Source organism: Sminthopsis crassicaudata, chromosome 4 (genome assembly GCF_048593235.1).
Source record: "Sminthopsis crassicaudata isolate SCR6 chromosome 4, ASM4859323v1, whole genome shotgun sequence".
Classification (NCBI taxonomy): Eukaryota; Metazoa; Chordata; class Mammalia; order Dasyuromorphia; family Dasyuridae; genus Sminthopsis; species Sminthopsis crassicaudata.
The window spans coordinates 328,399,414-328,414,337 of record NC_133620.1 but is presented as its reverse complement, the minus strand read 5'-3'; the positions used below and the strand labels follow the sequence as shown (position 1 = coordinate 328,414,337).

Sequence of the window (14,924 nt, the reverse complement as noted above, 5' to 3'; positions counted from 1 at the left end):
AAAATCCTTTATCTCCTATATTGTTTAGCAGAATGCTGGTCTAAAGTCCAGTCCTGTACCTCAGGTTTCCAGGAGCCAAGATTCCCATAAAATTCTGAAACCAACATTTTGTTGACACAATACTGAACAATCTGGTTTCCTTTAAGCCACACCAAGGAATATTCAAATATTTGAGGATCTACTCAAACTGAACTGAAAATTTGAGCATCCTATCACTAGATCACTGGCTCACTCTACAAATATTACTACCTTTTTGCCCATCCTGTTTGTTGATAACCTAGTTAATATTACTTGGACATAGCTTTAATTTCAGTTACACATGAACTACTCATTTTAGCTGGTAATATACTGACATTGACTCTACGAAATGCCAGTTCCATAGAAACTTGTAAGGTTTGTTAATATTCAAAAATATGCTGATAACACCTCTATAGCAAAGGGAAGTAGAGAATTCATTGTTTTTTTCTAGATGGAAAATCGTGTGTGTGTGTGTGTGTGTGTGTGTGTGTGTGTGTGTGTGTGTATGTGCATGTGTGTGGGTGTTTCCTTTCTGCTAAACTTCTCTTCTGTATAGACACACACCAACTGGAAATTGTATTTTTGTGCTCCATAAATAAGAGGCATTAAATATACTTTAGCTACATGAATATGATATTATACACCAGACTTCAACTACTTCATCTCTAAAACAAGTATTGGATTAAAGGATCATTAAAGAATCTTTAGTTCTAAATCTACTGTGACCTCATTAACTTAGTTTCTGAGTGAAAGAGGTATGGCCATGACAAAGTCATCAATATGGTTCAGGGATCATTGTGAATTTTAGAGAACAGAGATGTTTTGGATTTATTTAGTTTTGTAGGTCATCTTTAAAACTCAGATATTATATGACAAAAGCAAGAATTTCTCTTCCAACTTTAAACTTGGTGAATCTCTCAAGGCATACTCACTAGAAAACGTATGAAAAAAATCCCTAACATTGTTAAATTATACTCAATGGTGTCGCAATTGTAAATTATTTAGTGGAATGTTCTGTCAATAAATAGATGATTACCTATAACCCCTCCTATTTTTCTCCTCCTCATGCCAAGAGAGACAGGACATACAATATAATACCCATCATGTACACCTAGCTACTATTTGTTTAATCAAATGTACTAAAACAGATGTAGTTAAATATTTGCAAATTCAACAAAAAACATTTCTTGGTCTATAATCCTCTCCTCCTTTTAAAGAATAGGCTATTGGAGCAGCTGCAAGCAGCTGGTGCTTTCTGCACACACACTGCTAAGAGAAGGTAAACTGCTCTCTTTTCAAACAATTATGGGCTACCTCTTCTGAAAGGAGAGGGATGATATTACAAGGGAACATGATCAATGATATTTTGCCCATTCCACCTGCTTTTTCCTTTGACCATGCTCTCAACCAATTACATCATTGTTATCCTCCCCATCCTTTTAAAATATTTAGAGATATCACAAATTCTGTTTTTTTTTTTATCTTGCTCTCCATTTTCTCTCTCAACTTTTGCCTCCCAAGGAATTGTGCTATATTTAATATTTGTGGATATCTCACATCAACAATTAAATTAATTGACAACTTTAAAAATATGTTGTTTTGTTCATTAAAAGAGGTTTAATTTACTTAATTTAACCATAATGAGTATTTTCTAATGATTTTGATTTTTCTCTCAGTGAAAGAAATTTCTTTTTTCTCTGAGAAAAAAATTAAAGGAGCTATTATATTTGTTAAATTATGGAATGTTGGAGTTAGAAATTATTTTTATTTTTTCTATTAAAATTAAATCTAGAATAAGAAAAGAAAAACTTATCATGTGCAGAGCAGAACATGAGATGATTCAAGATATAAAGTAATTAATTTCCATTTAAAGAAAGCCTATCTAATAAATACTATTCATTGCTTTCAGAGCCATCTTTTCATTATTTTCTTGTAGGTTTTAATTTGTTCTCTGCTGTGCACTTTTCGCTTTATTCGTTTTTCCTTTTCTTCTCTTCCTCTCCCCCCAAAAGACTATAATTTAATATGTGGAGAGAGTAAAAGAGAGAGTGAATGAGAGAGAGAGGAAGAAAAAGAGAGAGAGAGGAGAGGAGACACACACACATATATGCATATACAGAGAAACATATATACATTGATATCTATCATCACACACATATATACATTCATATACTTCTATTTAAGACCATACTGCACTTGGTTTGTTCCCTGTTTTTCTGAACACCTGCCTTCATAAGTCCAAGTCTTTCTATATTTTATCTAAATCTACCAACTCATCATTTCCTATATCACAGTAATATTCCAACTTTATTCTGTATATTATTTTAAGTAGTATAAAACAATATTGATTAATAGTGTTGACATATAGTGTAGTCCCCCATTTTTCTATTTTGATAAAAGTTAGTTGTCTGAGATCATGATTACTACCTCTGCTTTTGTTCTAACCTAACAAATTCTGCTCCTGATCTTTATTTTATATTTGTATATATGGAAAAATATCCTATTTTAAACTTATCTGTAGCTTAAAGAATATTTTCTTTTCAATAGGAACTATTTGCATGGGAAAATATTGCATATTGCAATACTGCATGCAGTATTATAGGCTATGTGATGTATAATAACTCTGATTGGTCCCTTTGTCTACATAACTGGAGTTCATCAAACGTGATTGGCAATTGGACTAAAAAAGACACTGTTTTCCAGGATTTAAGACAAACCTAGGAGAAAAGTACCACCTATCATTTCCCCTTTCATTTGGATATTCCACTTAGGATTTTTCAAGCTCTTTTTTGTCCTACTAGTAAGGAAATGAGATGATTCTCTTCCCTCTTGCCTCACCAGAGACCTTGGTGGCTACGGGCCCAGGAAAGTTGGAATAAATGCTTGCTTAGGCAATCATGATATTGAACTTCAAGGTACCTGTATACCAATTTTGTTTAGTGCTTTTTTTTCCCTGAGAATAAATAAGCAAACAATAATTCTAAAGAAGTGATTTCCTCTAGAGATTAATCTTTGATTCCTAAGTTAAATGCTAGTCATCTAGCAAGAGGAGATTTCTACAGCTATACTACATTTTGAAGGAGGAGGAACATAAGCATCAGGAGAAATCATCAGAAAGTTATAGTAATTAAAAAGACTGAGAAGGTCATAGTTATGTTCCAACTGGCAAGGATATGTGGACTTAGGAGAACAGCACAGATCAGAAGTAAAAACAAATTAATTGTTCAACACTTGGATAAAGGACATTTACTTTTTGAGGTAGTAATAGTTTATTTTAAACATTACATTAATTAATGAGGCTTGAGTTTTTATTGTTTTAAGCATTTTTGTGGTGGACAAAACAAATATCTTTACTATGCCTGCTATTTGCTTGGTACACTGAATATCTTTATGGAATGATTCATGTCACTCCCTTGTAAAGGGAAATAGCAGACATAAGCAATAACTAAGCTTTAAAATAGGGTTTTCTGTTTGTTTCTTTCTTTTCTACTTCAAGGTATAACATGATATGATAAATGTTAAACAATGATAAAAAGCAGAGTTACTCCTTTAAAAGTTAGGTGAATATACAGGATAAATCCAGAGGTATGAGGGATCAGAATTAGGGTCTCTTATAGAATTCAGAGTCCTTTTTGAGTTAAAGGTCACATTTTTTTTCAAAAAAGTTAAAATAAGTAAATTGATTTAAAATTAAAAAAGTTATTCTTCTATCATTATTCTTGTGTAATATTTGATGGTCTATTCAGACTGCCCCGAATTATGAACAAAAAGTTAAATAGGAGTGGTATAGAGAATATCATTAAATAAATAGATTACAGAAAAAAAAATTGGTGTATTAGTCACATAGCAAGATTTAGGAACAATGGCTTGACAACTTGATGTTGAAAGACTGCAGGAAGAAATTTGCTGGCAAATTTGTAAAGTATAGACTGGCGGACATATGTGACTTCACATCTATACCTTTGATGATTTCATTCATAATATTACATTACATTGTTATTGGAAGTTCTAATTTTCATTTTGTTTCATTCTTATTAACAGATAATTATAACAATTGTCAAATTCTACAAAAAAAAATAACATGAAGTATTTTTACTAGTCCCATTAAAATACTATTGGAATATCAGGGTTTTTACCTTCTTCAGTCCTAGCTGAAATCTTTTTATTCCCCATACTAGTCATCTCTTTTTTTAAAACATCTGTCCAGCCAGTCCTATGCACATGTTTTCTTTTCTGAGGCTGTAATACTTCCATTTCTAAAGGGTACTGCCAATATAAATGTCATCAATTTTGCTTGAAATGAAGAGCTGTCTTACTCTGGCTGTCCTCCTGACCCAATAACCGGATCTGAGTCTTTCAGAAAGCATCAATATCTAAATTATAATGTCTTCCTGGCTGGGTAACCCCTGCCCACGCAGGTTGATTTGCTGCTAGGTCTGTTTTTGTAATCTTAAGAAAATGAAAAGACAAGTGAGGGTTTCCTTTAGTTGTTCCACCCTTCTGGACAGAAAGATAGTCCCCCTTTTTCCCTCCTCTTATTATAAGGCTTTTGTGAAGGAATTGATAGGATATAGAACTGTCTTCCTGTCTCTGGTTTGTGTACAGTTTGGCTTAGTAATCACTAACACCTGATAGTAATTTGAATGCCAGTGTGGAAGGGCAATTTCTAGGCCAAACTCCCATCAGACAGGCAATAGTCTGACAGAAACAATCACTTGAGTTGAAAAGCATTTTATAACCACTGATATTACAAAGTCATATTATCAGAGTGGAAACAGAGAAAGGACAAGGGGGCAAGAGGTTCAACAGTGAAGGAAAATGTATTGTTGACATAGCTGATGACAGTTACATTAAAGATTGTGAAGGGAGAAGAATAAAGTCAAAACAATGTAATGTCCTGCCTTAAAGAAGGATTGAGTGACTGGAAGTCAAAATAAAGTGAAATTCAAAAGAAGCAGGTAGTGGAAAAGGTATAAATATACATACATACAAGTGTGTGTGTGTGTGTGTGTGTGTGTGTAGTTTGAAGTGAAGGTGAAGATATAGTGTGGTCATTTTGGCAAATGAATGGAGCATTCAAATGGAACTCATAGCAGTATCAAAGATAGATGACTTTGGAAAGTAGGATGTTTGGTCCAACAACAGAAATATTGAAGTCCCCAAGGATAATTTCAAAGGTTGGAGTGAAGAAAGAAGCAGAATATTATTTCCAAACAGCCACACCTGGAGAACTTCAGACTCCATAGAAGATCCTTCTAATACCTGAATTTTGTCATTGGATCTACTTACCTGATATTTATTATCTTTATTAATATACTTATTTTAAGCTATATATCTTCCAAGTATGTACTGAATGAGTTTAATGTGGACCTTATCTGAAATTTAAAGTCTTAGAGGGTAACACTGAGAGGTTAGTGTCCTGACCATGATCACACAGCAAATAAGTATTTGACTTGAATATACCAGAGAATAGGAATCTTTGATTTTGATAGGGTAGCCTTGATCTTCCTCACTTGCTCTAATCCCTCCAGTAAGCTGATTGATATTTGTGAACATATTTTAATTGTATATAATTATATTTTCTTCAAAGTTTCTCTCTGGATATGTTTCACATCCTATTCCCACTTCCCATGAGCTCTCTGTTGCCCTCTCTGTGATATTCAAAGACATTTAAGAAGGAGCATTACCTTCTGCTTGGCTCTTGCAATCTTAGCATTTTGGGACTTCTCCATCCCTGTTATAGCTGAAAAGTTTTGCTATCTCCCTGATTCATATAAAAGTTCTTAGAGAGCTCTTCTTAGAAAGGTCTAAGGTGTTTTTTTTAATTTTATTTTATCATTCTTTCTTAGTATAGTGCTTTATATAAAGAAAGCACTTAATAAAAGCTTTATGCATTCATTCTTATTCATTTTCAATTATTTTGAGGTTGTTCTTTACCATGTCTTATAGTCATACAATAAAATTTCTTTTGGATCAGGCTTAAGACAAAATCTGTTATGTGATAGAGTACCTCTGAACACTAAATGGCCCTGAAATATGATTTTTCAAAAAAAGAATCTGTGTATAGAATTAAATTATAAAGGATATAATTCTTAGTCTCTAATTCGTTTAAAACACTGTGTCCTCCAAATTAGTATTCACAAAAGCAATAGCAACACTAAATGAGAAACTCTCTTTAGAGAAGTATAGATTCTACTAGGAAGCACCAACTCTCTTTGTATTGTGCCTTTTATGACTCAAGAAGAAATAAATTTATCCATTTTCATCTGTTTGAATAAATAGATCAACCTCTTTTGTACAACTTTAGATTTCATTCAGGAGACTCTGTAGTATTCTAGAGGATCATTCAAATCAACAAAATTCAACAAAAACCACAACAGTATTCCATCACATTTACTACAAAATTTTTTTAGTCTTTCTTTATAAAAATAGAAGAATCTAAAGGACCTCATAATCTATAGTAATCTTTTCATTTGGGATTTGGCACTGGATATCTTTCATGACACTTGCAAAAATCTTTGATAAGCATACCTTTCTTGATGTTAAATATTGATAAAACTTGTTTTTCTCAACAAATTTTGTATTATATTATATGTGTTTAAAACATACTGTATGGTGATATTTTATCTGAAGCTTTTATAGTTAAAATGAGCATAAAATAAGCAAAAATAATTTAAAATAAGCATAATTGAATCTTGAATTCTTTATATCTTTTCAATCATTTATGTGACTATTAAGTTTAATTCTGTTGAATAATATTGCTTTTAAAATCCTATTGCTTTGATAAGTATATAAGTTATAAATACTTTAGAGATGAAAATTCATTGTTTGGTAGTTATTGATATAGTATAACTATATCTTATAATAATAAAAAAAACTTGTTCAGAAACTTAAACACAGAAAATTTAAGAGTCAGTTGAAAGAATACATAGCTCATCATCAAAAACAAAGAAATAAGCCAATGCTAAACTCCAAAGCATATATAATGTATAAAATTTAACAATTATAATGACAATAATTTTGCAAACAACTAGGGAGAAAGAATTATCAAGTATAAAAGAATGGAAATTAGAATAATATGCATAAAATTATTTTGTACTTAGTAGAAAATAGAAACTACAGAAAAGAGATGTATGATATTCCAAGGAACAAATAAATTTAAAATGCAACCCAAAATGATATACCCTGAATACCTAAAGCTATTTCTTTTCTTTTTTTCTATCATTGTTTTTTTATTTTAAGTTCTAAATTTCCTCTCTTCCATCAATCTCTCCCAAACCCACTGAGAAGACAAGCAATAGGATATTCATTATACATGTGAAGTTATGTAAAATATATTTCTATATTATCTATGTTGCAAGGGAAAGAAAGGAAGAAAAATACAGTGAAAAAAGTTTCAATCTGCACATAGAGTTTACCAGTTCTCTCTTTGGAAATGGATAGTCTTTTTTATCAAGAATCTTTTGAGAGGGGTGGAACCAAGATGTTAGAGCAAAGGCAGAACCTCACCCAACCTGTCCCTCAAACTATTCCAATTTTCTTTAAAATAATGACTCTAATTCTATATCATCAGAACACCCCAAAAGACATAATGGAATATATTCCAGCTGAAGACAATTTAAAAGCTCAGCATAAAAGGTCTGTGATGCGGGTGAGAATTCAGTGTGCCTGCATCAGCAAAGCAGGGCCTCTGAATCAGCAGCCATACTGGTGCTTTTCATACTTCTCAACCCAGACACACCAAAAAGGACATTGAAGGTCAGCAGAAAAGATCTGTGGAGCCAGAGGAGCCCGGTATGCAATCCCAATGGAGGCTGCACCAACCTAATCCCAGACCCAGGCTGGCCTTGGCCCTACCATCAGCAAGGTTACGACCTCTGAATCAGCAGAGGTGCTGGATCTCTCAGCCTCAGGACAACAGGGAACACTTGGAGGGTCAGTCAAACAACAAAACAAAAATTTTGACCATAGAAAGCAACTATGATGATGAGGAAGATCAAAAGATACACTTAGAAGAAAATAGCAAAGTCAAAGCTCCTACATCCAAAGCTTCCAAGAAAAATAAGAGTTAAGCTCAGGCCATGGAAGAATTAAAAGGGGATTTTGAAAATCAAGTAAGAGAGAAATAGAGGGAAAAATAGGAAAATAAGTGGTAGAGGTGCAAAAGGAAATATAAAAAGCTAATGAAGAGAAGAATGCCTTAAAAACAAAAATTGGCCAATTAAGAAAAGAGGTACAAAAAGCTCAATTAAAGAAAATAATTTTTAAAAATTAGAATTGAACAAATGGAAGCTAATGACTTTACGAGAAATCAAGGTACAATAAAACAAAAGCAAAAAAAATAAAAAAAAATATGAAATATCTCATTAGAAAAATAACTTACCTAGAAACTAGATCCAGGAGAGATAATTTAAAAATTATTAGTCTACCTAAAATTCATCATCAAAAGAAGAACCTGGACATCATTTTTCAAGACATTATCAAGGAAAACTGTCCTGCTATTGTACAACCAGAGAGTAAAATAGAAATTGAAAGAATACATAGATCACCTAAAAATGATGTAAAAATGAAAATGTCCAGGAATATTATAGCCAAATTCTGGAACTTCTGGATCAAAAAGCAAATATTGCAAGCATTCAAAGCCAATTCAAGGAAAGTGGAGCCACAGTCAGGATATTACAAGATTTAGTTGCTTCTAAATTGTAAATTCTAAAAATTTCAAGCCTTCTGGAGGGCTTGAAAGGTGATATTCTGGAGAGCTATAGAGTTAGGAATACAACTGAGAATCATAGTGAGCAGAAATAGTGAGTATAATCCTTCAGAGAAAAAGATGGAAATTCAGTGAAATAAAAAATTTTCAAACATTTCTTTCTTTCTTTCTTTCTTTCTTTCTTTCTTTCTTTCTTTCTTTCTTTCTTTCTTTCTTTCTTTCTTTCTTTCTTTCTTTCTTTCTTTCTTTCTTTTTTTTTTTTTCTTTAACGTGTGCACTTTTATTTGAACTGGTCTTAAGTCAGTGTACAGGTAAAGCTCCTCCCCTCCCCCAAGTACTGGCACCAATCTCAAAACTCAGCGGGAGACTGTAAAGTCTGCATTCACATCTATGTTGGGGGCAGGGAGGGAATTTAGGGGGCCATTTTTTAATGGCTCTGACAATTAAAAAAAAAAAGGAACAAGTATTAAGGCGGAAGATACAAAAAGTTTTTTTTTTTATTTGTTTGTTTTAAAAGATTACATAATTTACATGTAAAGCAATACTAGTACCTTCCCTCCTCCCCCCCCTCTCCACCTGGATTTGTTAAATAGCTCCTTTGCTCTGTTGTGTAAGAGCAGAACAGCCTTCATAGAGGCAAGTAACTCTGTAACAATGCATTATACAATATTTGGAATGACTTTAAAAACAAAACAAACAAAAATAAAAAACAAAACATGTATAATCAGAGTCCTGAAGACGCACTGTAGAACTTTGGGGATGTTTGCCTCCAGCATACTTAGACTGCTCATCACCTTCACCATTCCAGTTTTCAAATCCTGAGTCAAGCGCCAAAAAATAAATAAATAAATAAATAAATAAAAATTAATAAAACCATGCCAATCTCATATCTTTTGGGCAGTTAGCATTTGTGGTGGACAATGGAGGGCCCAGATTCATCATACTTCTGCTTGCTGATCCACATCTGCTGGAAGGTGGAAAGAGAGGCCAGAATGGAGCCTCCAATCCAGACAGAGTATTTGTGGTCAGGTAGGGCAATGATCTTGATTTTCATTGTGCTGGGGGCGAGGGCTGTAATCTCCTTCTGCATCCTGTCAGCAATGCCTGGGTACATGGTGGTACCACCAGACAATATGGTATTAGCATACAGATCCTTACGGATGTCAACATCACACTTCATGATGGAGTTGAAGGTAGTTTTGTGGATTCCACAGGATTGCATACCTAAGAAAGATGGTTGGAAGAGAGCTTCTGGGCATTGGAACCTCTCGTTGCCAATGGTGATAACTTGATCATCAGGAAGTTCATAACTCTTTTCCAGAGAGGAGCTAGATGCAGCAGTGGCCATCTCCTGTTCAAAGTCTAGGGCGACATAGCACAGCTTCTCCTTGATGTCACGTACAATTTCCCTCTCAGCTGTGGTAGTGAAGCTGTACCCCCTCTCTCGGTCAGGATCTTCATGAGGTAGTCCGTCAGATCACGGCCAGCCAGATCCAGATGGAGGATGGCATGGGGAAGGGCATAACCTTCATAGATGGGCACAGTGTGGGTCACACCATCACCAGAGTCCATCACAATACCAGTGGTACTACCAAAGTCATACAGGGACAGCACAGCCTGGATGGCAATGTACATGGCTGGGGTGTTGAAGGTCTCAAACATAATCTGAGTCATCTTTTCTCTGTTGGCTTTGGGGTTCAGGGGAGCTTCTGTGAGCAGCACAGGGTGCTTCTCAGGGGCCACACGGAGCTCATTGTAGAAAGTGTGATGCCAGATCTTCTCCATGTCATCCCAGTTGGTGACAATACCATGTTCAATGGGATACTTCAGGGTCAGGATACCTCTCTTGCTCTGGGCCTCATCCGCCATGTAGCTATCTTTCTGGCCCATGCCCACCATTACACCCTGATGTCTGGGGCGCCCAACAATGGAAGGGAACACAGCCCGAGGGGCATCATCTCCTGCAAATCCAGCTTTGCACATTCCAGAGTCATTGTCAAAAACGAGAGCAGCAATATCATCATCCATGGTGAACTTTGAAGTGGCAAGTTTAAACCCTTAAGAGAGAGAGGAGGTGGTGCTGCACCTGGAGACAGGGGGGAGGCAAGTGCACGCTGGGTGGAAGAGCTCACAGCTCTCAAACATTTCTTAATGAAAAGACCAGAGTTGAATGACAAATTTGACTTTCAAATATATGACTCAGGAGAAGCTGAAGGAGGTAACCAGGAAAGTGATGCCATAAGGGATTTAATAAGGATTTTCTGTTTTAAAATTTTATATGGCAAGATAATATTTGTAAATTATTAGAATTTTTTCATCACTATAGCAGTCTACATATATATATATATGCATATATATATATATATATATATATATATATATATATATAGACAGAGGAAGCAAAAGTGAGTTGAATATAAAAGAATAATATCTAAAAATATTGAATAAGGTGGGAGAAAGCAATGTGCTGGAAGAAGGGGAAAGAAAGAAGTGGAATGGTTTTAATTATCTGCCTTAAAAAGAGGAAAGAAAAAGTTATATTGAAGGGGAAGTTGGGGAGTAGAGGGTAAATAACTGAACCTTGCTCTCATCAGATTTGGCTCAAAGATGAAATAACATATACACTCAATATAAATATAGAAATCTTAGTCTGCAGGAAAATAGGAGGGGAATGGGATACAGGAAAGGGGAAGATGATTAAAAAGGACATATTGGGGGAAGGAGTAGTCAATAGTAAAACACTTTTGAGAATTGGCAAAGTCAAAGGAGAGATAATAGAATAAATGGGGGAAAATACAGTTAGCAATAGTAATTATAAAAAATAATTTTGATACAATTTTTTTCTGATAAGGCCTTATTTCTCAGAGGGAAATGAATCAAATTTATAAAAAAGATAAGAGCTATGCCCAAATTGATAAATCATCAAAAGATATGATCTATGCCCAAAGGGCTATATATTCATGCATATCCTTTGACCTAACAATACTATTAGGCATGAATACCAAAAGAGATTTAAAGGGGGGGAGGGGAAGGAAAAGGATATATATGTACAAAAATTTGGAAAAAATTTGCTGTAATAATGAGGTGGAAAATGAAGAAAGCAGAACCAGGAGAATGTTGAACATAATAATAATTACATAATAATGATAACTGAGAAAACTTAGTCACTCTAATTAATACAATGATTTGAGGCAATTTAAAAGAACTCTTTTTTATGATTCAATATGTATTCAGATACAATCAGTTTTTTCTTTAGGTGTGGAGAGGATTTTTCATTGTAAATCTTTCAGAATAGTCTTGGATCATTGTGCTGCTGAGAATAGCAAAGTAATTTATAGCTAGTATTCCAGAACATTGCTATTACTTTGTATACAGTACATTTCATTTTTCTTGAGTTCATGGAGGACTTTTCAAATTTTTTTTCCAAATACTCTGAAGCCAGCCCCCTCATCATTTATTACAGTACAATAATATTCCATCATATATACTAGAAATTCATTTTCTAATTGATATACATATATACATATATATATATACGTATATATATATATATGTATATATATATATATATATATACATATATATATATATATATATATATATATATATATAGCCAATCAATTGTTGTAAGTATACTTTCCCTTTTTCTTTTATCTCTTTAGGATATAGACCTAAACACTTACAGGGAAAGGTTCCAGTTTATCTCCACTGCATATTATGCTTACTGACAGTCTTAAATATATGCTCTTGATTATTTTAAGGGCATGAACAGTTTATATAGCCCTTTGCTCATAATACCAAATTGTTTTTCAAGATAGTTGATACAAAGGATATGAACAGACAATTTTAAGATGATGAAATTGAAATTATTTCTACTCTTATGAAAGGGTGTTCTAAATCACTATTGATCAGAGAAGTGCAAATTAAGACAACTCTGAGATATCACTACACACCTGTCAGATTGGCTAAGATGACAGGAAAAAGATAATGACGAATGTTGGAGGGGATGTGGGAAAACTGGTGGAGTTGTGAACAGATCCAACTATTCTGGAAAACAATTTGGAACTATGCTCAAAAAGTTATCAAACTGTGCATACCTTTTGATCCAGCAGTGTTACTACTGGGCTTATATCCCAAGGAAATACTAAAGAAGGGAAAGGGACCTGTATGTGCCAAAATGTTTGTGGCAGCCCTTTTTGTAGTGGCTAGAAACTGGAAATTGAATGGATGTCCATCAATTGGAGAATGGTTGGGTAAATTGTGGTATATGAATGTTATAGAATATTGTTGTTTTGTAAGAAATGAGCAGCAGGATGAATACAGAGAGGCTTGGAGAGACTTACATTAATTGATGCTAAGTGAAATGAGCAGAACCAGGAGATCATTATACACTTCAACAACAATACTATATGAGGATTATATTCCAATGGAAGTGGATATCTTTGACAATGAGAAGATCCAATTCATTTCCAATTGATCAATGATGGACAGAACCACCTACTCTCAGAGAAAGTACACTGGGAAATGAATGTGGACTACTTGCATTTTTGTGTTTCTTCCCAGGTAATTTTTACTTTTCTGTATCTGATTTTTCTTGTGCAACAAGACAACAGTACATACATATACACATATATTGTATTTAAGATATACTTTAACATGTTTAACATGTATGAGACTGCCTGTCATCTAGGGGAGAGGGTGGAGAGAGGGAAGGGTAAAGTTGGAAAAGAAGTCTTTGAAAGGGATAATGTTGAAAAATTAGCCATGTATATGTTCTGTCAATAAAAAGCTATAATAAAAATTGGTTAGCACAATTTGCAACTCCACCAACAATATGTTAGTGAACTTGTTTTTCCACATTTGCTCCAGAAGTTATCATTTTCCTTTTCTTTCATGCTAGTCTATCTAATAATCTCTCTCTCTCTCTGTCTTTTTCATAGTGTGTGTGTGTGTGTGTGTGTGTGTGTGTGTGTGTGTGTGTATGTGTATGTGTTGTGCATTCAGATCTACCAATCTCTACTTTAATTTTCAGAATCTCCATTTTGGTATTTAATTGAGGATCTTTAACCCATTATTTACCTTTTTTCAGTTGTAGGCTCTATCCATTGATCTGCTCTTTCCTCTTCCCTATCAGAATTTAAGATACACATTTTCCTCAAGTAATATATTATCAGCATCCCCTAAATATCACCATCTTGCCTTATCACAATTTTCTTTTCTTTTCTTTTTTTTAATTTTATAATTATAAATTTTTTGACAGTACATATGCATGAGTAATTATTTTATAACATTATCCCTTGTATTCATTTTTCCAAATTTTCCCCTCCCTCCCTCTACTCCCTCCCCTAAATGACAGGCAATCCCATACATTTTACATGTGTTACAGTATAACCTAGATACAATATATGTGTGTAAATCCAATTTTCCTGTTGCACGTTAAGAATTAGGTTCCGAAGGTATAAGTAACCTGGGAAAAAGGCAGTAGTGCTAACAGTTTACATTCAATTCCCAGTGTTCCTTCTCTGGGTGTAGTTGTTTCTGTCCATCATTAATCAACTGGAAGTGAGTTGGATCTTCTTTATGTTGAAGATATCCACTTCCATCAGAATATATCTTCATACAGTATTGTTGTTGAAGTGTATAGTGATCTTCTGGTTCTGCTCATTTCACTCAGCATCAGTTCATGTAAGTCTCTCCAAACCTCTCTGTATTCATCCTGCAGGTCATTTCTTACACAGCAATAATATTCCATAACCTTCATATACTATAATTTACCCAACCATTCTCCAATTGACTGACATCCATTCATCTTCCAGTTTCTAGCCACTATAAAAAGGGCTGCCACAAACATTTTGGCACATAGAGGTCCCTTTCCCTTCTTTAATATTTCCTTGGGATATAAGCCCAGTAGTAGCACTGCTAGGTCAAAGGGTATGCACAGTTTGATAACTTTTGGGGCATAATTCCAGATTGCTCTCCAGAATGGTTGGATTCTTTCACAACTCCACCAACAATGCATCAGTGTCCCAGTTTTCCCACACTCCCTCCAACATTCATCATTATTTATTCCTGCCATCTTTGCCAATCTGACAGGCGTGTAGTGGTATCTCAGAGTTGTCTAAATTTGCATTTCTCTGATCAATAGTGATTTGGAACACTTTCATATGAGTAGAAATAGTTTCAATTTCATCATGTA

General features: G+C 34.2%; 1 pseudogene; it reads right to left on the bottom strand.

Annotated features, from left to right (window-relative positions):
* Positions 1–9,629: 9,629 nt before the first annotated feature.
* Positions 9,630–10,771, bottom strand: LOC141541321 (actin, cytoplasmic 1 pseudogene; annotated as a pseudogene).
* Positions 10,772–14,924: the final 4,153 nt, after the last annotated feature.